Consider the following 26,635-nt stretch of genomic DNA (forward strand, 5'->3'; position numbering starts at 1 on the left):
TGTGTAGAAAACATGAGTCTGTCTCATGATCTGGTAATGAGGTAGTCCTGCCTTCAACTTCAAAATCAGTGTCACCCTCAGGTCAAGAAGGCATTACCTTTTGGTCTAATGGTCAAGACACTGGTTTTTCCCATGGGACACCTGGGTACAGATCCCGCCCATGAAATGTGCACACCTCTCCCAAGGCAAGGTTTTGCAGGGGGCTGTATGCAGTATCACATTGCTCAGCTGTGTTCAACACTTCATTCCATAGGTCATCAGAAAATGACTCATCCCTGTAGTCATTCAAAGTTTGAACTAAGGCTTCAACTAAATCAACAGCCTTTGACAGGTCAAGTGATGAAGACTGTAGAATCTCTGATAGAAATGTTGCTTCTCCAAAAACTTTATGGAGTGTAACAAGGAACACAATGAATTGTAAATCTATCTGTGCAAGCAGACCTCGTGCCTCAACAGATCTGTCACCGTTGTGTTCTTGGACTATGTCTTGCAGGACTCGCTTAACGGCAGGCAATCTATCCATAATAGTATGTAGAGCCATATATCGACATGCCCAGCGAGTGTCACTTAGTCTCTGAAGCGCTCTAGGTGCACCTGGGTACATCTCTCTTTGTACGCTAAGCCATTTTTGATGCACATGTATGACCCAGATGTGAAGACATACAGTCTTTCTAGTAAGGAGAAGAACTGTCCTACCTCAGGGACAGCTTTGACTGTATCCACTAAAACTAAGTTTAGACAGTGTGAACTCAAATAAAATAAAATAAAATTTTATTGGCCACATGCGCCAAATACAACAGGTGCAGACATTACAGTGAAATGCTTACTTACAGCCCTTAACCAACAGTGCATCTATTTTTAATAAAAAAGTAAAATAAAACAACAACAACAAAAAAGTGTTGAGAAAAAAAGAGCAGAAGTAAAATAAAATAACAGTAGGGATATTAACAGAGTAGCAGCAGCGTAAAAATATGGTGTGGGGGTGGGGGGCAGTGCAAATAGTCCGGGTAGCCATGATTAGCTGTTCAGGAGTCTTATGGCTTGGGGGTAGAAGCTGTTGAGAAGCATTTTGGACCTAGACTTGGCGCTACGGTACCGCTTGCCGTGCGGTAGCAGAGAGAACAGTCTATGACTAGGGTGGCTGGAGTCTTTGACAATTTTGAGGGCCTTCCTCTGACACCGCCAGGTATAGAGGTCCTGGATGGCAGGAAGCTTGGCACCAGTGATGTACTGGGCCGTACGCACTACCCTCTGTAGTACCTTGCGGTCTGAGGCCAAGCAGTTGCCATACCAGGTGGTGATGCAACCAGTCAGGATGCTCTCGAATAGGCTTTGTCGTGCCCTCTTCACGACTGTCTTGGTGTGTTTGGACCATGATAGTTCGTTGGTGATGTGGACACCAAGGAACTTGAAGCTCTCAACATGTTCCACTACAGCCCTGTTGATGAGAATGGGGGCGTGCTCAGTCCTCTTTTTTTTCCTGTAGTCCACAATCATCTCCTTTGTCTTGGTCACGTTGAGGGAGAGGTTGTTATCCTGGCACCACACGGCCAGGTCTCTGACCTCCTCCCTATAGGCTGTCTCATCGTTGTCGGTGATCAGGCCTACCACTGTTGTGTCATCAGGCAAACTTAATGATGGTGTTGGAGTCGTGCCTGGCCATGCAGTCATGGGTGAACAGGGAGTACAGGAGGGGACTGAGCACGCACCCCTGAGGGGCCCCCGTGTTGAGGATCTATTTGGCAGATGTGTTGTTACCTACCCTTACCACCTGGGGGCGGCCCGTCAGGAAGTCCAGGATCCAGTTGCAGAGGGAGGTGTTTAGTCCCAGGGTCCTTAGCTTAAGTGATGAGCTTTGAGGGCACTGTGGTGTTGAACGCTGAGCTGTAGTCAATGAATAGCATTCTCACGTAGGTGTTCCTCTTGTCCAGGTGGGAAAGGGCAGTGTGGAGTGCAATAGAGATTGCATCATCTGTGGATCTGTTGGGGCGGTATGCAAATTGGAGTGGGTGTTCTTGGGCACAGGGACTACAGAGAGAGACACAGAGAGAAACAGACAGAGAGAGACAGACAGAGAGACAGAGAGAGAGAGACCGACCCTGCAGCCTTTGGGGTCAAACTTCAGAGAGCGTGCATAAACACATTCCTCAATCTCTCATGGTTTAATAATTCATTTGGTTAATTCATATTATAAATGCAGATCGGTCATGCTGTCACTTCACATTCTCATATGTTGCGTTAGAAAACAGAAACACACACACTCCAAATCACCAAGCACATCCTCCTGGGGAAACGACTCAACACATTCACACAGTTATTCTATCCTCTCAGAAATGCTACTCTCAGAAAAGGGGAAAAGTATGTCAATTAGTCAATGAACCAACCAACCAATCAGTAACCAGTGTGATTGTGGCAGGACCAGCGGAGGTGAAGTTCAGAACCCTGATATTAAACTGTAATAAATCACCCTCAGCGGGACTGGACGGAACCGGAAGCATCAGGGTTTTTCAGAAAGCAGAGAGGAAGCAGAGGCAAAGCCTGAAAACCGGATGCTTCCGGATTCTTCCAGCCACAGCTCAGGCATTTTCTTTAACGCCTGCTACGTCAGGTTGGTAACTAACAGAACTAACATCTTAACTCAGTTGGGATGGTAGAAGGGGTGTGGCAGGAGGAAACCTTGATAATAATAATATATGCCATTTAGCAGACACTTTTATCCAAAGCGACTTACAGTCATGTGTGCATACATTTTTACGTATGGTGACACAACACTTGATGACACAACACTTGTCCAATCCTGCCCCTCCCCTTTCTCAACCCCTCCCAAAAGTGTGCACTCGTTCACTCCCCCTCATGGATTTTTAGGAAATATTGTGGAAACTCCATCAAGCACCATGCTCACGCCATTCCAATGATTTTACATTCTTGAGGGGGAGTGAACGAGTGCACACTTCAGGAAGAAGGGGGAGAGGAGGTAGAAACATACTTTTTCCTCTTTCTCTCTCATTGGTGGGTTACAGCATATATTAATAGTTCTTATTTTCAGACCTTGTTAAATTTCTCAGATCCGTCAGACACGTGGAGGACTACAGTTGTTTTCCTCAGATCCGTCAGACATGCGGAGGACTACAGTTGTTTTCCTCAGATCCGTCAGACACGTGGAGGACTACAGTTGTTTTCCTCAGATCCGTCAGACACGTGGAGGACTACAGTTGTTTTCCTCAGATCCGTCAGACACGTGGAGGACTATAGTTGTTTTCCTCAGATCCGTCAGATCGTGGAGGACTACAGTTGTTTTCCTCAGATCCGTCAGACACGTGGAGGACTACAGTTGTTTTCCTTAGATCCATCAGACACGTGGAGGACTACAGTTGTTTTCCTCAGATCCGTCAGACACGTGGAGGTCTACAGTTGTTTTCCTGTCATCTGTCTCTCTCCCCATCCCCTCTCTCTGTTTCTCTTTATTTCTGTCTCTTCCCATCCCATCCCCTCTCTCTGTCAGATATGCTAACTGTCCCCGTTGTGAGGAGGAACAGAATCTGGTGGCCTTCCAGTACAGAGGAGGGATTCTGTACCGCAGCTGTAAGCCCATAGCTGTTTAATTGGTATGGAGAGGAGTATCTATGGGGCATAAAGAGTTCTGCTAAAGGTACTTTACCTAATTCCACCCTCAAAATGATTTTTATTTTGGAAATCTGTTCCCCAGTATTCCCACTAATAATAGAGAGACGTGATTGATTACAAATGGAAGCAAGGTTTGAAATTATTGTTTGTAAAATTTCTGCAGTCTACAAATGATTTATAATTAATTAATAATTATGCTCTGGCCCCGACCATTGGCTCAAGGTCGAATCTAGTTGATGATCCCTGATTTGTGTTCAATAACTCTGTGAGAACAACATTTTTTTGTTTCATTTTGTTGTTTTATTAAGATTGGGAGCAGCGTGTGGAAATCTGTTGCAGCTAAGTCCACTACAAAATCCACAATGCAGTGTTCGCTCTCTCTGGTCAAGCTGGCTAGCTAGCTAGCTAGCAAATGTAGCTACACACATTAATACCAAAGTCAATATCAGCATGTGAAGTAGCTAGCTAGCGGTAAAATCACAGAATCAAACTGCACTATCATATTAGGAGTCTACAATCTCACCATGTTCAACATGGTAGTCAGGGTCAGGGTTCCCCACAGTGGATGTCATTTAAAACCTTCAATGTTGCTGAAACAGTTGCATTCCATTTAAGATGTTGTTTTCTTGGAGGTAGGCCTTCAGCTGTCTACTGACTAGGGACTCCAGTACCTTAGACAGTACAGACAATCATGATATGGGTCGATAGTTGTCAAGTAGCGAAGGATCTCCGTAACTTTGGGATTTCCTTAACGTCAAGCGTGAGGTTTAAAATACATGTTAAGGGGGGAGCAACGATGTCTGCAGCTTGGTGTAGGAGACGGGGTTCTAGATCATCAGGGCCAGGGGATTTCTTTCTATCAATTTCTTTCAGGGCTTTACGCACTTCTGAAAAAGAGAAGGATGGGAAGGAGAACCTGGCGAAGGAGGGCACCGGGGTGTCTGGTAAATTCACAGGGGGCTCATTTAGACCTTTAACCTTTTCAAATAAACTGCCTGCATCTAGGAAATGCTGATTTAAAGCTTTCAGAATAGAGGGTCTCTCGGTTACAATCTCTAAGACTTTTAAAAGCCATCCAATCATCCGCTGAACCAGACCCTCTTGCTTTAGCCGACATAGCATTTAGTTCCCTTATGATCTTAGTAAATTCATCATAAACCAACAATTCTCTCTGCCCTTAATCCTGAATGTTTTGAAAGGGGCCTGTTGCTACATCCTGGAAGTAAGAAAAGGCTAATTCAACATCAGGGATTAATTATATTATATTCCATTCAATGCTAAATACATAATGTAAAAAAAAAACTTGAATATCAAACTGCTTCCAGTTTCTTTTCGTAATGACACGTGGAGATCGCTTAGGAATTTTACCATCTCTCACACAGGCAATAGCACATTGATCACTAATGTCATTTGAAAAACACCAAAAGCATTAAAACAATGGTTAAGATTAAATCAATCAAAGACGATTTCAGAGGACACTTTATACTCAACCTGGTTACACTGTTGACAATCTGAGTGAGATTATAGGTATTGCATAGAATTGAGTTGATCAGAGCTAGATGTTAACCAATCCTGATTCAGATCACCCATCAAGACAAACTCAGAGTTGACATGCTGTGATAACAATTCGAAAATACAATCCAGAGATCCATTAGTAGCAGATGGAGTTCTATGACAACAAGAAAGAACAATATTTAAAGATGAGCTGAGGTTTAGGTTTAACGACAGATATTAAAATTGCTTAGGTTTAGTAACAGAAGTCAGAACAACCGCCGAGAACTTGTCTTTTACAGCAACACCACCACCTTTAGGTTTACCATCTGCACGAAAAACAATGTAACCATTTATGGCAATATTTTTGTCAGTAATAGATTTTTTTGAGCCAGGTTTCAGAAAGCATAAATATGTCAGGCTCGGCAGTTTTTATCCAGATATTCACAAAATCAAGCTTCGGCAGAAGACTTCTTCAGTTGCTTGCGAAAGTATTCACCCCCCTTGGCATTTTTCCTATTTTGTTGCCTTACAACCTGGAATTAAAATTGATTTTTTGGGGGTTTGTATCATTTGATTTACACAACATGCCTACCACTTTTAAGATGCAAAACATTGTGAAACAAACAAAAAAACTGAACTTGAGTGTGCATAACTATTCACCCCCCCAAAGTCAATACTTTGTAGAGCCACCTTTTGCAGCAATTACAGCTGCAAGTCTCTTGGGATATGTCTCTATAAGCTTGGCACATCTAGCCACTGGGATTTTTGCCCATTCTTCAAGGCAAAACTGCTCCAACTCCAAGACATTTAAATGTTTCCCCTTCAACCACTCAAGTGTTGCTTTAGCAGTATGCTTAGGGTCATTGTCCTGCTGGAAGGTGAACCTCTGTCCCAGTCTCAAATCTCTGGAAGACTGAAACAGGTTTCCCTCAAGAATTTCCCTGTATATAGCGCCATCCATTATTCCTTCAATTCTGACCAGTTTTCCAGTCCCTGCCGATGGGAAAAATATATATAATTAATAAATATGCCATTTAGCAGACGCTTTTATCCAAAGCGACTTACGGTCATGTGCGCATACATTTTTACGTATGGGTGGTCCCGGGGATCGAACCCACTACCCTGGCGTTACAAGCGCCATGCTCTACCAATTGAGCTACATACTGTATGTCTCTTGGTGCCATATTCTTTAAATTTTTTCATAATGGATTTAATGGTGCTCCGTGGGATGTTCAAAGTTTCGTATATTTTTTTATAACCCAACCCTGATCTGTACTTCTCCACAACTTTGTCCCTGACCTGTTTGGAGAGCTCCTTGGTCTTCATGGTGCCGCTTGCTTGGTGGTGCTCCTTGCTTAGTGGTGTTGCAGACTCTGGGGCCTTTCAGAACAGGTGTATATACAGTTGAAGTCAGAAGTTTACATACAAGTTTACATACAATTTCACAATTCCTGACATTTAATCGTAGTAAGAAATTCCCTGTCTTAGGTCAGTTAGGATCACCACTTTATTTTAAGAATGTGAAATGTCAGAATAATAGTAGAGAGAATGATTTATTTTCTGCTTCATGTCCCACTGTTGGTCAATGTGATGGCTCGTTGCAGTGATGTATGACAGCCTGTTCATAGACGTCCAAACAATTCTGTTAACGCCACGTGTGGTGTTAGAGAGCTTACGCTTTATACTTGCAGAGCTTATCCATCAGGACTTATCATCTCATCATCTTGTAGTCTGGTTCTAGATATGTCATAAGGGTATTGAAGCCGACATCCTCTACCATTGACAATTGCTGCATATCAACAGCAAACATTTCTGTAATCAGTGCCGGGATTTTATCGCACCGCTGCCAGCAACGGGTTGGGTCTCACGGTGCCTCCCTTTCAGCATTGCACCTGTAGTGCACTGTAGCCCAATGCCACCTCGCAAAGTTTGCATTTCATCACCTTCTCATTTAACTTCTTCAAATATTGGCATACAGGATTACTGTTGTCACTTCCCTGTCGCGCTCTGACATCTTTCCAACTGTTAACGACAATGACGAGCGGATATTTATATCCGTGGCAAATGATGTGAAAGATGCATATCTCCTCCTAAAATTCCAGCTTTTTTTTTTTTTTTTTTTTTTTTTTGCAGATAGATTGTGGCTTCCATCTTTTTTGGGGGGTAGAGCAGACATTTCCATAGATTTCTGCTAGCTGCATGTGTAATATAACTCTACCAGTCGTAGTTATGATATCATTAACAAAGACTATAAAATGTTAATTTTTTTTTCTTCAAAAATTAATTTGAACAAATTAATTAATTAATTAGTATATTTAAGTTTAACCATAATATTTGTTGTAATACTTGTTCTGTCTTTTCTGGTGGATTAAACTGAAATTGCAACCAGCTTTTCTATAGCTTGTTTAAAAAAAAATAGCAATATTCTGGAGATGTTTTCATTTTCAAATAACCGAAAGTGAGAGGTTATAATCTGAATAAAGGGAAAAATGACATTTTTGAACACGGGGTGAGCCATTCTTACCAATCTGCTGGAAAACCAGTTCGGATTTAAGTACACCTTGTGTATGACTGAAGCCTTTAGTGAGAGGTCTAATGATTTAATATTTAATAATTTCAGCCCTTCAAAATTCATATTCATTATATAAATAGGCCTGTTTAATTTTGTCTGGCTTGCCATTCCAAATAAAGTGGAATATTTTTTGCTCATATAATTTAAAAACAAGTCGTTCCGTGTAGGAAGGGCCATAAGTAAATAGGTAAACGGGGATATGACTAAAGAGTTAATCAGGTGGATTTTAAACAGGCAGGTATTTACCTTCCCATGGCAGCAAGAGCTTATCTATATTTGCTAACTTTCTATTAAAATGTATTGTTGTGAAATCGTTTCTTTCTTTCGGGATATGAATACTGAGTATGTCCACTTCACCATCAGAACATTTTATTGGTAAACTACACGGTAATGTAAAAGCAGTATTTTTTTGCAATCCAATAGGTAATATGGTACACTTGTCATAGTTCAGTTGTAATCCAGAGAGGTTAGAGAAATGAACTAGATCCTCTATGGATTTAAAACGGATTTAAAACAAAACATGAGTCGTCAGCTGAAGACATGACTGGTATGTCTGTGGTTAGACTGTAGTCATGACTGGTACTGCTGTGGTTAGACTGTAGTCATTACTGATACTGCTGTGGTTAGACTGTAGTCATTACTGATACTGCTGTGGTTAGACTGTGGTCATGACTGGTACTGCTGTGGTTAGACTGTAGTCATGACTGGTACTGCTGTGGTTAGATTGTAGTCATGACTGGTACTGCTGTGGTTAGACTGTAGTCATGACTGGTACTGCTGTGGTTAGACTGTAGTCATTACTGATACTGCTGTGGTTAGACAGTAGTCATGACTGGTACTGCTGTGGTTAGACTGCAGTCATTACTGGTAATGCTGTGGTTAGACTGTAGTCATTACTGATACAGCTTTGGTTAGACTGTAGTCATGACTGAGAAATAGCCATTATGAACTTTCTGAGAAATAGCCATTATTTACTATTTTACACCTAGGGTTACTATACATAACTTTAACCCATTTTATAAGAGATTCTCCAAAATTGAAATAATCCTTGCATTTACAGTGGGGAGAACAAGTATTTGATACACTGCCGATTTTGCAGGTTTTCCTACTTACAAAGCATGTAGAGGTCTGTAATTTTTACATAGGTACACTTCAACTGTGAGAGACGGAATCTAAAACAAAAATCCAGAAAATCACATTGTATGATTTGTAAGTAATTAATTTGCATTTTATTGCATGACATAAGTATTTGATACATCAGAAAGGCAGAACTTAATATTTGGTACAGAAACCTTTGTTTGCAATTACAGAGATCATACGTTTCCTGTAGGTCTTGACCAGGTTTGCACACACTGCAGCAGGGATTTTGGCCCACTCCTCCATACAGACCTTCTCCAGATCCTTCAGGTTTCGGGGCTGTCGCTGGGCAATACGGACTTTCAGCTCCCTCCAAAGATTTTCTATTGGGTTCAGGTCTGGAGACTGGCTAGGCCACTTCAGGACCTTGAGATGCTTCTTACGGAGCCACTCCTTAGTTGCCCTGGCTGTGTGTTTCGGGTCGTTGTCATACTGGAAGACCCAGCCTCGACCCATCTTCAATGCTCTTACTGAGGGAAGGAGGTTGTTGGCCAAGATCTCGCGATACATGGCCCCATCCATCCTCCCCTCAATACGGTGCAGTCGTCCTGTCCCCTTTGCAGAAAAGCATCCCCAAAGAATGATGTTTCCACCTCCATGCTTCACGGTTGGGATGGTGTTCTTGGGGTTGTACTCATCCTTCTTCTTCCTCCAAACACGACGAGTGGAGTTTATACCAAAAAGCTCTATTTTTGTCTCATCAGACCACATGACCTTCTCCCATTCCTCCTCTGGATCATCTAGATGGTCATTGGCAAACTTCAGACGGGCCTGGACATGCGCTGGCTTGAGCAGGGGGACCTGGCGTGCGCTGCAAGATTTTAATCCATGACGGCGTAGTGTGTTACTAATGGTTTTCTTTGAGACTGTGGTCCCAGCTCTCTTCAGGTCATTGACCAGGTCCTGGCGTGTAGTTCTGGGCTGATCCCTCACCTTCCTCATGATCATTGATGCCCCACGAGGTGAGATCTTGCTTGGAGCCCCAGACTGAGGGTGATTGACCGTCATCTTGAACTTCTTCCATTTTCTAATAATTGCGCCAACAGTTGTTGCCTTCTCACCAAGCTGCTTGCCTATTGTCCTGTAGCCCATCCCAGCCTTGTGCAGGTCTACAATTTGATCCCTGATGTCCTTACACAGCTCTCTGGTCTTGGCCATTGTGGAGAGGTTGGAGACTGTTTGATTGAGTGTGTGGACAGGTGTCTTTTATACAGGTAACGAGTTCAAACAGGTGCAGTTAATACAGGTAATGAGTGGAGAACAGGAGGGCTTCTTAAAAAAAAACTAACAGGTCTGTGAGAGCTGGAATTCTTACTGGTTGGTAGGTGATCAAATACTTATGTCATGCAATAAAATGCAAAATAATTACTTAAAAATCATACAATGTGATTTTCTGGATTTTTTTTTACAGACCTCTACATGCTTTGTAAGTAGGAAAACCTGCAAAATCGGCAGTGTATCAAATACTTGTTCTCCCCACTGTATATATAAATCCCAGTCGTACTTTATCAAATGCATTTTCAAAGTCTGCTATGAATAGCAGGCCTGGTTTCCCTTGTTTCCAGTACTTGTCTTATATTATCTCCAATGTATCGTCCATGTAAAAAACCTGTCTGATTAGAATGAATAATATCCGACAATACCTTTTTAAATTCTATGCGTTATGCATTTTACTATAATTTTTGCATCACAACACTGAAGTGTAAGAGGCCTCCAATTTTTTGAATGGACTGGATCTTTATATTTACCACTTGTGTCCTGTTTCAGTAATAATGAAATCAGACCTTCTTGCGGAGTATCTGATAGTCCATAATTTTTACCTCTGAGTACATGGAAAAAGGTTTGATATACTTCAGCTGGTATGCAATCCAGCCCTGGAGATTTCCCAGACTTAAAGGCTTTAATTGCATTAAGAAGTTCCTCCTCTCTAATTTGGCCTTCACATGAGTCTTTATGTACAGCTGGTAATTTTACACTATTAATAAATAAAAAAATCCTTACAATTAACTTCAGTTAGAGGAGATGGACGAGACTGAAATGAAAACATGTAAAATCAAATGGTATTGGTCGCATACACATATTTAGAAGATCTTATTGCAGGTGTAATGAAATGCTTGTGTTCCTAGTTCCAACAGTGCAGTAATATCTAAAAATACACAACAATACACACAAATCTAAAAATAATATAATATAATTAAGAAATATACAAATATTAGGACAAGCAATGTCGGATTCCAGAGAATATATATATATATATACAGTGCCTTCGGAAAGTATTCAGACCCTTGACTTTTTCCACATTTTGTTACGTTACCGCCTTATTCTGAAATTGATTAAATTGTTTTTTCCCTTATCAACCTACAGACAATACCCCATAGAATGTTTTGTTAATTTATAAAAAATATAAAACTGAAATATAACATTTACATAAGTATTCAGACCCTTTACTCAGTACTTTGTTGAAGCACCTTTGGCAGCGTTGCTGAAAAGCTATTTTCAGATCTCTCCAGAGATGTTTGATCGGGTTCAAGTCTGGGCTCAGGCTGGGCCACTCAAGGACATTCAGAGACTTGTCCTGAAGCCACTCCTGCGTTGTCTTGGCTGTGTGCTTAGGGTCGTTGTCCTGTTGGAAGGTGAACCGTCGCCCCAGTCTGAGGACCTGAGCGCTCTGGAGTAGGTTTTCATCAAAGATCTCTCTGTACTTTGCTCCGTTCATCTTTGCCTCGATCCTGACTAGTCTCCCAGTCCCTGCCTCTGAAGAACATCCCCACAGCATGATGCTGCCACCACCATGCTTCACCGTAGGGATGGTGCCAGGTTTCCTCCAGATGTGACGCTTGGCATTCAGGCCAAAGAGTTCAATCTTGGTTTCATCAGACCAGAGAATCTTGTTTCTCATGGTCTGAGAGTCCCTTAGGTGCCTTTTGGCAAACTCCAAGCAGGCTGTCATGTGCCTTTTACTGAGGAGTGGCTTCCGTCTGGCCAGAGATGGTTGTCCTTCTGGAAGGCTCTCCCATAACATTTACATTTGAGTCATTTAGCTATCTCTTATCCAGAGCGACTTACAGTTAGTGAGTGCATACATTTTCATACTGGCCCCCTGTGGGAATCGAACCCACAACCCTGGCGTTGCAAACGCCATGCTCTACCAACTGAGCTACACGGGACTATCTCCACAGAGGAACTCTATAGCTCTGTCAGAGTGATCATCGGGTTCTTGGTAACCTCCCTGACCAAGGCCCTTCTCCCCCGATTGCTCAGTTTGGCCGGGCAGCCAGCTCTAGGAATAGTCTTGGTGGTTCCAAACTTCTTCCATTTAAGAATGATGGAGGCCACTGTGTTCTTGGGGACCTTCAATGCTGCAGAAAGTTTTTGGTACACTTCCCCAGATCTGTGCCTCGACACAATGCTGTCTCGGAGCTCTACTGACAATTCCTTTGACCTCATGGCTTGGTTTTTGCTCTGACATGCACTGTCAACTGTTGGACCTTATATAGACAGGTGTGTGTCTTTCCAAATCATGTCCAATCAATTGAATTTACCACAGGTGGACTCCAATCAAGTTGTAGAAACATCTCAAGGATGATCAATGGAAACAGGATGTGCCTAAGCTCAATTTCGAGTCTCATAGCAAAGGGTCTAAACACTTATGTAAATACTAGGGGTGTAACGATTCGTTTTAACAACGATTCGATTTGTATCACGATTCGTGGTTGTCGATACGATTCAAGGACGATATTGGTTCATTTAGAACGATACGATCCGAAACGATTCAGTGACTTGAAATCGATTCAGTAACCTTTTAGCCAAAAATTCAACCAGTGTGACTGAAATAAATACCTGGTAACCAGTTGCATTTTAATGGCTGGCAATAGTCTTGATATTTTTAACAGTGTTTCATGCCTCCATGCAGACCATCTGGTATTATGAAACTTACCCATACCTACGTTGACAGCAGCCCCGTCTGTGCACACAGCGACCAACTTTGTTGTCCAGTCATCCAAGCCTGTGTCCTGGAAAAGTCTCACAAGTCCGTCTGTTATGGCCTGTGCGGTTCGGTCAGCACCCAATTCAATCAGTCCAATAAAGTCCGAAGTAAACTCTCCGTTGCTGGACAGAGACACAATGTCAACTATTTCCTGCTCAGTTTTTGTGATGTCCTCAGATCCATCAAAAAGCATTCAGTAAAGGAACATCCTCAGAATAGGAAGACATGGGACGTGCGTGTTTAGCTTTATGCATTTATTCTCGGCTAGCTTTTAGCAATGGCTTGCGCCACATTCGTGTGCTCCTTGCTCTTTTCATGTTGGTCAAATAAAGGATGGTTGAAATTCTTTGAGCCTTTATAAAATGCACCTGTTTTGTCTGCTAGATGTGGATTTGAGCGGCAAATCTTGCACCACATTTCAGTGCGCTCATCGTTAGCTTCAAGCCACTGCACATCTTGGAGCCACTTTTCCGAAAAAAGTATTTTCTTCGGCTCTGGCTCCAGTTGGCGTTTCTTTGTAGGTGGCGAAACGCCAAAAAGGCTGCTTAATGTCTGTTGCTTTTTGGACATCCCTGACAGTAGTTGACAAGCAACATGTCATGTGTAGGGTTAGATGAGAAGATCGGTCAAGTACGCAAAGGCGCGTAGTAACACAAGTGGCATTACGCATTCCTGATTTTTGTCGCGCTTGCGTATCTGCGTACCAGTTATGTGCACCCCTGCATATAAAGTCTGACGTGCTTAAATCCAATGGGTTATTTCCTAGTATCGATACAATCGATTTATTACATTTTAAAACGATGTTAGATCGATATATGTTGTCCAAAAGGCCAACTCGCCGCGCACAGATCGATGTAGTTGGATCATATGAATATAAATCGATACATCGATGTAGTAGATGAATCGTTACACCCCTAGTAAATACGTCTGTTTTGTTTTTTTGCAAACATTATTCCGGACTCTGACATTCCGGCTCTGTATTCTGGACTTGGGCTTGTTCTGTTATGGCTTGTTCTGATATTTCTTAATTAATTTTTTGATTTTTTGATTATGTGGCGCTAGATTACTGTTGGAGCTAGAAACACAAGCATTTCGCTGCACCTGTGATCATAACTGCAAATCTGTGTACGCGACCAATAAACGTTGATTTGACACACACACACACACACACACACACACACACACACACACACACACACACACACACACACACACACACACACACACACACACACACACACACACACACACACACACACACACACACACACACACACACACACACACACACACACACACACACACACACACACACACACACACACACACACACACACACACACACACACACACACACACACACACACAGGTAGCCTAGCGGTTAGAGCGTTGGGACAGTGACCGAAATGTCGCTAGTTCCAATCCCCGACAAGGTGAAAAATCTGTCTATCTGCCCTTGAGCAAGGCACTTGACCCTGGCTGTCACCCCACCCTCCAAGGGTGTCTCAGGGAGAGTTGGGCTATGGAAAAATTACATTTCCAATTAACACACGTATAAAACACACTTGTGACAAATATACCATTATTATTATTATTATTATTATTATTATTATTATTACACACAACTCAGCTCACAGTCAGGGAGGTTGTTTCAACAGAAACCCACACAGCCTCGCAGACAACTATCTAATGAATACTTGTCACGTCATTGGCTGCTGAATACCTCTAGTTACATCAGCAATTAAACAAGGAAACTAAAATAGCATCTGTGCTGTCATGTGACACCCCTCACTACTACATTATTCATTAGTACTGGCCCCCCCTGTAGCTCAGTTGCAACGCCAGGGTTGTGGGTTCGTTTCCCACGGCGGGCCAGTATGAAAATGTATGCACTCACTAACTGTAAGTCGTTCTGGATAAGAGCGTCTGCTAAATGACTAAAGTGTAAAAATGTAATTAGGTTAGACTAGCTAGGCCCCCATGTACCGGTGCAGAGGGCATATTGGAGGGATGGTGGTGGAAGGATACTGCTGCGTCCCAGAGGACACCCTATTCCCTATATAGTGCACTACCCTATACTTGGCCTCTGGTCAACAGAAGTGCACTATATAGGGAGTTGGGCGGAGCGGTAGAAAGACGAAGGGAGTGGGTGGAGCGGTAGAGAGACTAAGGGAGTGGGCGGAGCGGTAGAGAGACGAAGGGAGTGGGTGGAGCGGTAGAGAGACGAAGGGAGTGGGTGGAGCGGTAGAGAGACGAAGGGAGTGGGTGGAGCGGTAGAGAGACGAAGGGAGTGGGTGGAGCGGTAGAGAGACGAAGGGAGTGGGTGGAGCGGTAGAGAGAAGAAGGGAGTGGGTGGAGCGGTAGAGAGACGAAGGGAGTGGGTGGAGCGGTAGAGAGACGAAGGGAGTGGGTGGAGCGGTAGAGAGACGAAGGGAGTGGGTGGAGCGGTAGAGAGACGAAGGGAGTGGGTGGAGCGGTAGAGAGACGAAGGGAGTGGGTGGAGCGGTAGAGAGCGGGAAACTGAAGACAATGGTAGGAGAACCCAAGAGGGAGGGGCTTTTAGGGCGGCAGGTAGCTTAGTGGGTAAGAGCGTTGTGCCAGTAACCGAAAGGTCGCTGGTTCTAATCCCCGAGCCGACTAGGTGAAATATCTGTCGATGTGCCCTTGAGCAAGGCACTTAACCCTAATTGCTCCTGTAAGTCGCTCTGGATAAGAGCGTCTGCTAAATGACCATAAATAAAATAAATAAATAAGCTAGGATGTGTGGGAATGAGACTATCGAGGAGGAGCAGAGAGAGAGAAGGGAGGATGCTTTGCAAATCACCCCGGCTTTGTCCATTGTAATAAAGTCTCTAGATTCTACAAAAACTCTGTAAGAACTTTGATTTTTAATAAAGTATAGTGACAATTTTCCACATCACAGTCTGCCCAATGCATCACCGGGGGTACATTGCCTGCCCTCCAGGACATATACAGCACCAGGTGTCAAAGGAAGGCCAAGAAGATCATTAAGGACCTCAGCCACCCGAGCCACTGCCTGTTCACCCCGCTACCATCCAGAAGGAGAGGTCAGTACAGGTGAATCAGCTGGGACAGAGAGACTGAAAAACAGCTTCTATCTCAAGGCCATCAGACTGTTAAATAGCCATCACTAGCCGGCCTCCACCCAGTACCCTGCCCTGAACTTAGTCACTGGCACTAATCGGCCTCCACCCAGTACCCTGCCCTGAACCTAGTCACTGGCACTAGCCGGCTACCACCTGGTTACTCATTCCTGCACCTTAGAGGCAGCTGCCCTATGTACATAGACATGGAACACTGGCCACTTTAACAATGGAACACTGGTCACTGTAATGTTTACATCCTGTTTTACCCACTTCATGTGTATATACTGTATTCTAGTCAAGGCCATCATTTAACTATTGCTGTACATATAGTATTCTATCCACGTATTCTACAGATATACCATATATTCTATCCATATACTGTCCATAATGTCTATACATCACATCACATATATATACACAGTGCATTCGGAAATTATTCAGACCCCTTGATTTTTTCCACATTTTGTTACGTTACAGCCTTATTCTAAAATGGATCAAATAGCAGCTTTATGGTAGAGTGGCCAAACGGAGTTTGCCAAAGGCACTTAAAGGACTCTCAGACCGTGAGAAACAAGATTCTCTGGCCTGATGAAACCAAGATTTAACTCTTTGCCCTGAATGCCAAATGTCACGCCTGGAAGAAAGCAGGCACCGCTCATCACCTGGCCAATACCATCCCTACGGTGAAGCATGGGGGTGGCAGCATCATGCTGTGGGACTGTTTTTCAGCGGCAATGACTGGGAGACTAGTTAGGATTGAGGGAAAGATGAACGGAGCAAATTACAGAGAAATCCTTGATGAAAACCTGCTCCAGAGCACTCAGGACCTCAGACTGGGGCGAAGGTTCACCTTCCAACAGGACAACGACCCTAAGCACACAGCCAAGACAACGCAGGAGTGGCTTCAGGACAAGTCTCTGAATGTCCTTTAGTGGCCCAGCCAGATCCCGGACTTGAACCCGATCGAACATCTCTGGAGAGAACTGAAAATAGCTGTGCAGCGACGCTCCCCATCCAACCTGACAGAGCTTGAGAGGATCTGCAGAGAAGAATGGGAGAAACTCCCCAAATATAGGTGTGCCAAGCTTGTAGCGTCATACCCAAGAAGACTCAAGGATGTAATCACTGCCAAAGGTGCTTCAACAAGTACTGAGTAAAGGGTCTGAATACATATGTAAATTGATATTTCAGTTTTGTTTTGTTTTTTATAAATTGGAAAAAAATACAAATACACGTTTTTTGCTTTGTCATTATGGGGTATTGTGTGTAGATTAATGAGGGGGGGGGAAACTATTTTATCCATTTTAGAATAAGGCTGTAACGTAACAAAATGTGGAAAAAGTCAAGGGGTCTGAATACTTTCCGAATGCACTGCACCTAGTATTAAGCCATCTGAGCTGCTTCAATATTCATATATATTAGGCCTATAGGCTACTATTATCTAAAAGCGACTTTGACTTTATTATTTCTTGTTCAAAAACTGAAGAAATGCAGAATTTACATAATCAAACATCGCAAACAAAATAGCAGGAGAAAACACTTAGAATACAGAACACATGGCCAACATAAAACAAACACTTAGAATACAGAACACATGGCCAACATAATACAAACACTTAGAATACAGAACACATGGCCAACATCATACAAACACTTAGAATACAGAACACATGGCCAACATCATACAAACACTTAGAATACAGAACACATGGCCAACATCATACAAACACTTAGAATACAGAACACATGGCCAACATCATACAAACACTTAGAATACAGAACACATGGCCAACATCATACAAACACTTAGAATACAGAACACATGGCCAACATCATACAAACACTTAGAATACAGAACACATGGCCAACATCATACAAACACTTAGAATACAGAACACATGGCCAACATCATACAAACACTTAGAATACAGAACACATGGCCAACATCATACAAACACTTAGAATACAGAACACATGGCCAACATCATACAAACACTTAGAATACAGAACACATGGCCAATGTCATACAAACACTTAGAATACAGAACACATGGCCAACATCAAATCAAATGTTATTTGCCACATGCGCCGAATACAACAGGTGTAGACATTACAGTGGCATGCTTACTGACAAGCCCTTAACCAACAATGCAGTTTTAAGAAAAATAATAGTTAAGTAAAAAATATATCAGTAAAAAAAAAAAAAAAAAAAAAAAATTAAAGAGCAGCAGTAAAATAACAGTAGGGAGGCTATATACAGGGGGGTACTGGTACAGAGTCAATGGGAAATAACAGTAGGGAGGCTAAATACAGGGGGGTACCGGTACAGAGTCAATGGGAAATAACAGTAGAGAGGCTATATACAGGGGGTACCGGTACAGAGTCAATGTGAAATAACAGTAGGGAGGCTATATACAGGGGGGTACCGGTACAGAGTCAATGTGAAATAACAGTAGGGAGGCTATATACAGGGGGGTACCGGTACAGAGTCAATGTGTAATAACAGTAGGGAGGCTATATACAGGGGGGTACCGGTACAGAGTCAATGTGAAATAACAGTAGGGAGGCTATATACAGGGGGTACCAGTACAGAGTCAATGTGAAATAACAGTAGGGAGGCTATATACAGGGGGGTACCGGTACAGAGTCAATGTGAAATAACAGTAGGGAGGCTATATACAGGGGGGTACCGGTACAGAGTCAATGGGAAATAACAGTAGCGAGGCTATATACAGGGGGTACCGGTACAGAGTCAATGTGAAATAACAGTAGGGAGGCTATATACAGGGGGTACCAGTACAGAGTCAATGGGAAATAACAGTAGGGAGGCTATATACAGGGGGTACCGGTACAGAGTCAATGTGTAATAACAGTAGAGAGGCTATATACAGGGGGGTACCGGTACAGAGTCAATGTGAAATAACAGTAGGGAGGCTATATACAGGGGGGTACCGGTACAGAGTCAATGTGAAATAACAGTAGGGAGGCTATATACAGGGGGGTACCGGTACAGAGTCAATGTGTAATAACAGTAGGGAGGCTAAATACAGGGGGGTACCGGTACAGAGTCAATGTGAAATAACAGTAGGGAGGCTATATACAGGGGGGTACCGTACAGAGTCAATGTGAAATAACAGTAGGGAGGCTATATACAGGGGGGTACCTGTACAGAGTCAATGGGAAATAACAGTAGGGAGGCTATATACAGGGGGTACCGGTACAGAGTCAATGTGAAATAACAGTAGGGAGCCTATATACAGGGGGTACCGGTACAGAGTCAATGGGAAATAACAGTAGCGAGGCTATATACAGGGGGTACCGGTACAGAGTCAATGTGAAATAACAGTAGGGAGGCTATATACAGGGGGTACCAGTACAGAGTCAATGTGAAATAACAGTAGGGAGGCTATATACAGGGGGGTACCGGTACAGAGTCAATGGGAAATAACAGTAGAGATGCTATATACAGGGGGTACCGGTACAGAGTCAATGTGTAATAACAGTAGGGAGGCTAAATACAGGGGGGTACCGGTACAGAGTCAATGTGAAATAACAGTAGGGAGGCTATATACAGGGGGGTACCGTACAGAGTCAATGTGAAATAACAGTAGGGAGGCTATATACAGGGGGGTACCGGTACAGAGTCAATGGGAAATAACAGTAGGGAGGCTATATACAGGGGGTACCGGTACAGAGTCAATGTGAAATAACAGTAGGGAGCCTATATACAGGGGGTACCGGTACAGAGTCAATGGGAAATAACAGTAGCGAGGCTATATACAGGGGGTACCGGTACAGAGTCAATGTGAAATAACAGTAGGGAGGCTATATACAGGGGGTACCAGTACAGAGTCAATGTGAAATAACAGTAGGGAGGCTATATACAGGGGGGTACCGGTACAGAGTCAATGGGAAATAACAGTAGAGAGGCTATATACAGGGGGTACCGGTACAGAGTCAATGTGCGGGGCGCAGGTTTGTCGACGTAAATGATGTAATATGTACATGTGAGTAGAGGTAAAGTGACTAGGCATAAATAATTAACAGAGTAGCATCAGCGTAAAAAGATGGGGTTGGGGGGCAAATAGTCTGGGTAGCCATGATTAGCTATTCAGGAGTCTTATGGCTTGGGGGTAGAAGCTTGGTGGAGACCTACACGGTATAAATAGGGGGTGGAGACCTACACGGTATAAATACGGCTCCGGTGCCACACAACGTCACCTGCCTACACCCCTTCACTACGGAGAGAATGTGGAACTTTACACGACTGACTCTCGCACTCCTCTGTGTTGCCGGTGAGTGTTGTTCAATTTTACTTAATTAGTTTCAAGTGGCAGTCAAATAGTTTTATTAAATAACATTAACTTCTAAGAGCAGTTTAGACAAACAGTCAATACTACCCCCGGACTGCCTCTGTTGGCGCCCGCGCAAATCTACGACTAGAGAAAAGATGCGCTATCTGTCGTTTAGATTAGAACGGCTGGAAATCAAATCTGATGTTAAATCATAATTAGTCTAAGGCTTGACATCTTTCTCCATTTTAGTTTTGGCACGAGGAGCGAGTATCCCTGACGGCAGCATAGAGGTAAGCAGGCTAAACCGTTTCTTTTTTTGGAGGGAAAGGCTATGCGCATTCATAAAACACTTTGTCCTATGTGCTGGATTGACAGTAGTTAATAGTGTAGAACACTGGTATGGGCCTTACTCTGTACAAGATTCAATTGTTCACCAAGTACACCTGTATGTATACAGTCACTTCCTGGTCAACAACTAGTTGACATGACAGTCAGGGGTGTATTCATTAGTCCGATTCTGTTGCAAAACGTTTTTCAACCAATGAGAATTTCTATTGGGCAAATTCCCTGTTTGTGTTGCGTTTGCTTCAATTTGTTTGCTTGAGTGAAACGTTTTGCAATAGAATCTGAGAAATGAATACACCCCAGGTGCACTGTGGAAGGGGTGGAAAACGTATGGCTTGTTCCCTGTTATCCATGTTCTCTTCATATGGTGTCATACTAGTACACTATATTACCAACACCTCTTATTTATTTATTACATAACCTGGTTTTTGTCCAACAGCCTGACTGTTCCAAGTACAACCTGCCCGCGTGCAACAAGCTATATGATCCAGTGTGTGGAACCGATGGCATCACCTACGGTAGCGAATGCGAGCTGTGCTATGAAAACATGTAAGTAACCAACTAAAGCTTTCAACAACTTGTCTTGTTCTGTGCTTGTCTGTCTGTGCCTCTGTCTCGTTCTGTGTTTGTGCGTGTCTTTAATTCTGCTCCGTGTGTGTTCCCAGGGTGCATAATCGTCACGTTCACATCAGGAGTAACGGAGAGTGCTGAACCAGACGTGACCGTCCATTGTCTCAGCGACACACCAGGCCCTCAACATTACTTTGAACCATTTCCTGTTGCCTTGTCAAAACACTGACATGTTTTCTGCTGCCTTCTAAAAACCGGTCTCAAGTGCCTCAATAAACTTTGAACAATTTCTTCAATGCCTGTTTCCTTCTCCAACCCTTATTGGCTCCCTGTTTGTCATAGTCTTCTGTAGAGCACTTCACTACCTAGTCTTTAAGACTTGTGTAGTGTACTTCTTGGTGGTAAAATTGTCAACTTGTAAAATTGTATTTTAAATGGAATAGTCTTCATAGTGTGTGCTTTATTTCTCCACCTTTTTATCTGTAATTAAAACTATTTTAGCAAAGTCAATTGTTTCCTTGTCAACCGGAATAGTCTGGATGAATGGTTGAAATGTGGAGGAACTGGTTCTGCTGCACCCATGACAACTTGTTTGTTTAGTCATTATGATTCCTACAAAGGTACAGTGGGAATGGAAAATGATGACCTTTAAAAGAAAAGGTCAAGTGAAATGTTGTGATAGCCATACGGGCTGTTGAATTGGGATGGTTACATAGTGGCTGGCTGAGTTACAATGGTTATCACTTTTCAATGCCGAGGCTGCCCCCCTGGGCGTGAATGAACTAAATACACCATACTCACAACACCTGCATGAAGTTAGGGGATGTTTATCTTAGTTAGTGAAAACACCCTCAATCACATCTTGATTCCTGTGCACCATAGAATAAGGGCTCTATTCAAGCAGAAGTACTACAGATTCCACGCTAGAAACGTAAAGGTCATTTCCGATTGAGCCGACATGCAGCGTTTAGTCTCTGCTAGAGCAGGGACGTTGCCTTTAAATGTCAATCACGCTGTAAAGCTGAACTTTTGTGGTAAGGATTGAATAGAGCCCTTAGTAAATACGGTCTTCACATTAGCATTACTCTGAACTCTCCTCATGACCTCAAGGATTTGACCTGGTTGAAATTTGGCTGAAATGTCTGTTTTGTTTAGGCCTGCTGACATCGTCTCTGTCTCTGCATAGACCTCTCTTTAATAGCAAGTTCAATGTGCAATATTAACCATTCCTCACTGATAGTCTTAATGTTTCAATGTATATTTACCGCGCCTTCAGAAAGTATTCATACCCCTTGACCTACTCCACATTTAGTCATACACAAAATGGAGTAAATAGATTTTTCATCCTCCCCCATCTACACACAATACCCCATAATGACAAAGTGAAATCATGTTTTTAGACATTTTGGCAAATGTTTGTTTTGAAAATTAGATCCAGAAATATCTAACTTATATACAGTACCAGTCAAGTTTGGACACCTACTCATTCAAGGGTTCTTTTATTTTTACAATTTTCTACATTGTAGAATAATGGTGAAGACATCAAAACTGAAGTAACTTATGGAATCATGTAACCAAAAAAAGTGTTAAACAAATCGAGATATGAGATTCTTCAAAGTAGCAACCATTTGCCTTGATGACAGCTTTGCACACTTGGCATTCTCTCAACCAGCTTCACCTGGAATGCTTTTCCAACAGTCTTGAAGGAGTTCCCACATATGCTGAGCACTTGTTGGCTGCTTTTCCTTCACTCTGCCGTCCGACTCATCCCAAACCATCACAATTGGGTTGAGGTTGGGTGATTGTGGAGGCCAGGTCATCTGATGCAGCACTCCATCACTCTCCTTATTGGTAAAATAGCCCTTACATAGCCTGGAGGTGTGTTGGGTCATTGTCCTGTTGAAAAACCCAAATGATAGTCCCACTAAGCCCAAACCAGATGGGATGGCGTATCGCTGCAGAATGCTGTGGTAGCCATGCTGGTTAAGTGTGCCTTGAATTCTAAATAAATCACAGACAGTGTCACCAGCAAAGCACCCCCACACCATAACACCTCCTCCATGCTTCACGGTGTGAACACCGCGTCTCACAAAGTCACGGCAGTTTGAACCAGAAATCTCACATTTGGACTCAAGACCAAAGGACACATTTCCACCGGTCTAATGTCCATTGCTCGTGTTTCTTGGCCCAAGCAGGTCTCTTCTTCTTATTGGTGTCCTTTAGTAGTGGTATCTTTGCAGCAATTCAACCATGAAGGCCTGATTCACACAGTCCCCTCTGAACAGTTGATGTTGAGATGTGTCTGTGACTTGAACTCTGTGAAGCATTTATTTGGGCTGCAATTTCTGAGGCTGGTAACTCTAATGAACTTATACTCTGCAGCAGAGTTAACTCTGGGTCTTCCATTCCTGTGGCGGTCCTCATGAGAGCCAGTTTCATCATAGCACTTGATGGTTTTTGCGACTGCACATGAAGAAACTTTCAAAGGTCTTGACATTTTCCGTGTTGACTGACCTTCATGTCTTAAAGTAATGATGGACAGTTGTTTCTCTTTGCTTATTTGAGCTGTTCTTGCCATAATATGAACTTGGTCTTTTACCAAATCTTCTGTATACCACCCCCCCTACCTTGTCACAACACAACTGATTGGCTCAAACGCATTAAGAAGGAAGAAATTCCACAAATTAACTTTTAACAAGGCACACCTGTTAATTGAAATGCATTCCAGGTGACTACCGCATGAAGCTGGTTGAGAGAATGCCAAGAGTGTGCAAAGCTGTCATCAATGCAAAGGGTGTCTATTTGAAGAATCTCAAATATAAAATATATTTTGATTTGTTTAACACTTGTTTGGTTACTAAATGATTCCATATGTCTTATTTCATAGTTTTGATGTCTTCACTATTATTCTACGATATAAAAAACAGTAAAAATAAAGAAAAACCCTTGAATGAGTAGGTGTGTCCAAACTTGACTGGTAGTGTAAGTATTCACACCCCTTTGCTATCACACTTTGAGATCTGGCACATCCAATTTCCTTTGATCATCCTTGAGATGTCACTACATCTTGATTGGAGTCCACCTGTGGCCAATTCAATTGTTTGGACATGATTTAGAAAGAAACCCACCTGTCTATATAAGGTCCCACAGTTGACAGGTCATGTCAGAGCAGAAACTATACCATGAAGTCCAAGGAACTGTCCGTAAATCTCAGAGATAGAATTGTGATGAGGCATATATCTGGGGAAGGGTATAAAACAATGTCTAGGGTTTTGAAAGTTTCCAAGAACACAGTGGTCTCCATCATTGGGAAATCGTAAAAAAATGGAACTACGCAGACTCTTCCTAGAGCTGGCCTTCCGACCAAACTGAGGAACCGGGCAAGAAGGACCTTGGTCAGAGAGGTGACCAAGAACCCAATGGCCACTCTGACAGAACTACAGAGTTCCTTGGCTGAGATGGGAGAACCTGCCAGAAGGACAACAGTCTCTACAGCACTTCACCAATCTGGGCTTTAAGGGAGAGTGGCCAGATGGAAGCCACTCCTGAGAAAAAGGCACATGACAGCACGCCTGGAGTTAGCAAAAAGGCAGGTGAAAGACTCCGATCATAAGGCAGAAGATTCTGTGGTCTGATGAGACAAAATGGAATTCTTTGGCCTGAATGCAAAGCGCTATTTCTGGAGAACCAGGCACAGCTCATCACCCATCTAACTCCTATCCCTAATGTGAAGCATGGTGGTGGCAGCATCATGCTATGGGGATGCTTTTCAGCGGCAGGGACTGGGAGACTGGTAAGGATAGAGGGAACAATGAATGGAGCCAAATGCAGGCAAATCCTTGATGGGAACCTGCTTCAGAGTGCAAACGACCTTAGACTGCCCCGATGATTTACGTTTCAACAGAACAATGCCCCCAAGCATATAGCCAAAGCAACGGTTGAATTATTCAGAACAAGAATGTGAAAGTCCTTGAGTGGCTTAGAATTCAGGCTGTAACACAACATTTACATTTACGTCATTTAGCCGACGTTCTTATCCAGAGCGACTTACAAATTGGTGCATTCACCTTATAGCCAGTGGGATAACCACTTTACAATATGTTTATTTTTTTTATTTTTTTGTGGGGTAAGGGGGGATAGAAGGATTACTTTATCCTAACCCAGGTATTCCTTAAAGAGGTGGGATTTCAAGTGTCTCCGGAAGGTGGTGAGTGACTCCGCTGTCCTGGCGTCGTGAGGGAGCTTGTTCCACCATTGGGGTGACAGAGCAGCGAACAGTTTTGACTGGGCTGAGCGGGAACTGTGCTTCCGCAGAGGTAGGGGGGCCAGCAGGCCAGAGGTGGATGAACGCAATGCCCTCGTTTGGGTGTAGGGACTGATCAGAGCCTGAAGGTACAGAGGTGCCGTTCCCCTCACAGCTCCGTAGGCAAGCACCATGGTCTTGTAGCAGATGCGAGCTTCAACTGGAAGCCAGTGGAGTGTGCGGAGGAGCGGGGTGATGTGAGAGAACTTGGGAAGGTTGAACACCAGACGGGCTGTGGCATTCTGGATGAGTTGTAGGGGTTTAATGGCACAGGCAGGGAGCCCAGCCAACAGCGAGTTGCAGTAAACCAGACGGGAGATGACAAGTGCCTGGATTAGGACCTGTGCCGCTTCCTGTGTAAGGCAGGGTCGTACTCTCCGAATGTTGTAGAGCATGAACCTACAGGATCGGGTCACCGCCTTGATGTTAGCGGAGAACAACAGGGTGTTGTCCAGGGTCACGCCAAGGCTTTTTGCACTCTGGGAGGAGGACACAACGGAGTTGTCAACCGTGATGGCGAGATGGGCAGTCCTTCCCCGGGAGGAAGAGCAGCTCCGTCTTGCCGAGGTTCGCTTGAGGTGGTGATCCGACATCCACACTGATATGTCTGCCAGACATGCAGAGATGCGATTCGCCACCTGGTTATCAGAAGGTGGAAAGGAGAAAATGAATTGTTTGTCGTCTGCGTAGCAATGATAGGAGAGACCATGTGAGGACATGACAGATCCAAGTGACTTGGTGTATAGCGAGAATAGGAGAGGGCCTAGAACTGACACCAGTGGTGAGAGCACGTGGTGCGGAGACAGATTCTCGCCACGCCACTTAGTAGGAGCGACCTGTCAGGTAGGACGCAATCCAGGAGTGAGCAGTGCCGGAGATGCCCAACTCGGAGAGGGTGGAGAGGAGGATCTGATGGTTCACAGTATCAAAGGCAGCAGACAGGTCTAGAAGGACAAGAGCAGAGGAGAGAGAGTTAGCTTTAGCAGTGCGGAGAGCCTCCGTGACACAGAGAAGAGCAGTCTCAGTTGAACGACCAGTCTTGAAACCTGACTGGTTTGGATCAAGAAGGTCATTCTGAGAGAGATAGCAAGAGAGTTGGTTAAAGACAGCACGCTCAAGAGTTTTGGAGAGAAAAGAAAGAAGGGATACTGGTCTGTAGTTGTTGACATCAGAGGGATCGAGTGTAGGTTTTTTGAGAAG

The 26,635-nt window shown here is 43.5% G+C and overlaps 1 long non-coding RNA gene across 1 annotated transcript; it reads left to right on the plus strand.

Annotated features, from left to right (window-relative positions):
- Nucleotides 1-21,025: 21,025 nt before the first annotated feature.
- Nucleotides 21,026-21,423, plus strand: LOC311142512. The gene is made up of 2 exons (XR_014614332.1): nucleotides 21,026-21,111; nucleotides 21,228-21,423. It is a non-coding gene; the product is annotated as an uncharacterized lncRNA (long non-coding RNA).
- The last annotated feature ends 5,212 nt before the right edge of the window (nucleotides 21,424-26,635 follow it).

This window comes from Coregonus lavaretus (genome assembly GCF_964263955.1).
Source record: "Coregonus lavaretus genome assembly, chromosome: 2".
NCBI classification, from domain to species: Eukaryota; Metazoa; Chordata; class Actinopteri; order Salmoniformes; family Salmonidae; genus Coregonus; species Coregonus lavaretus.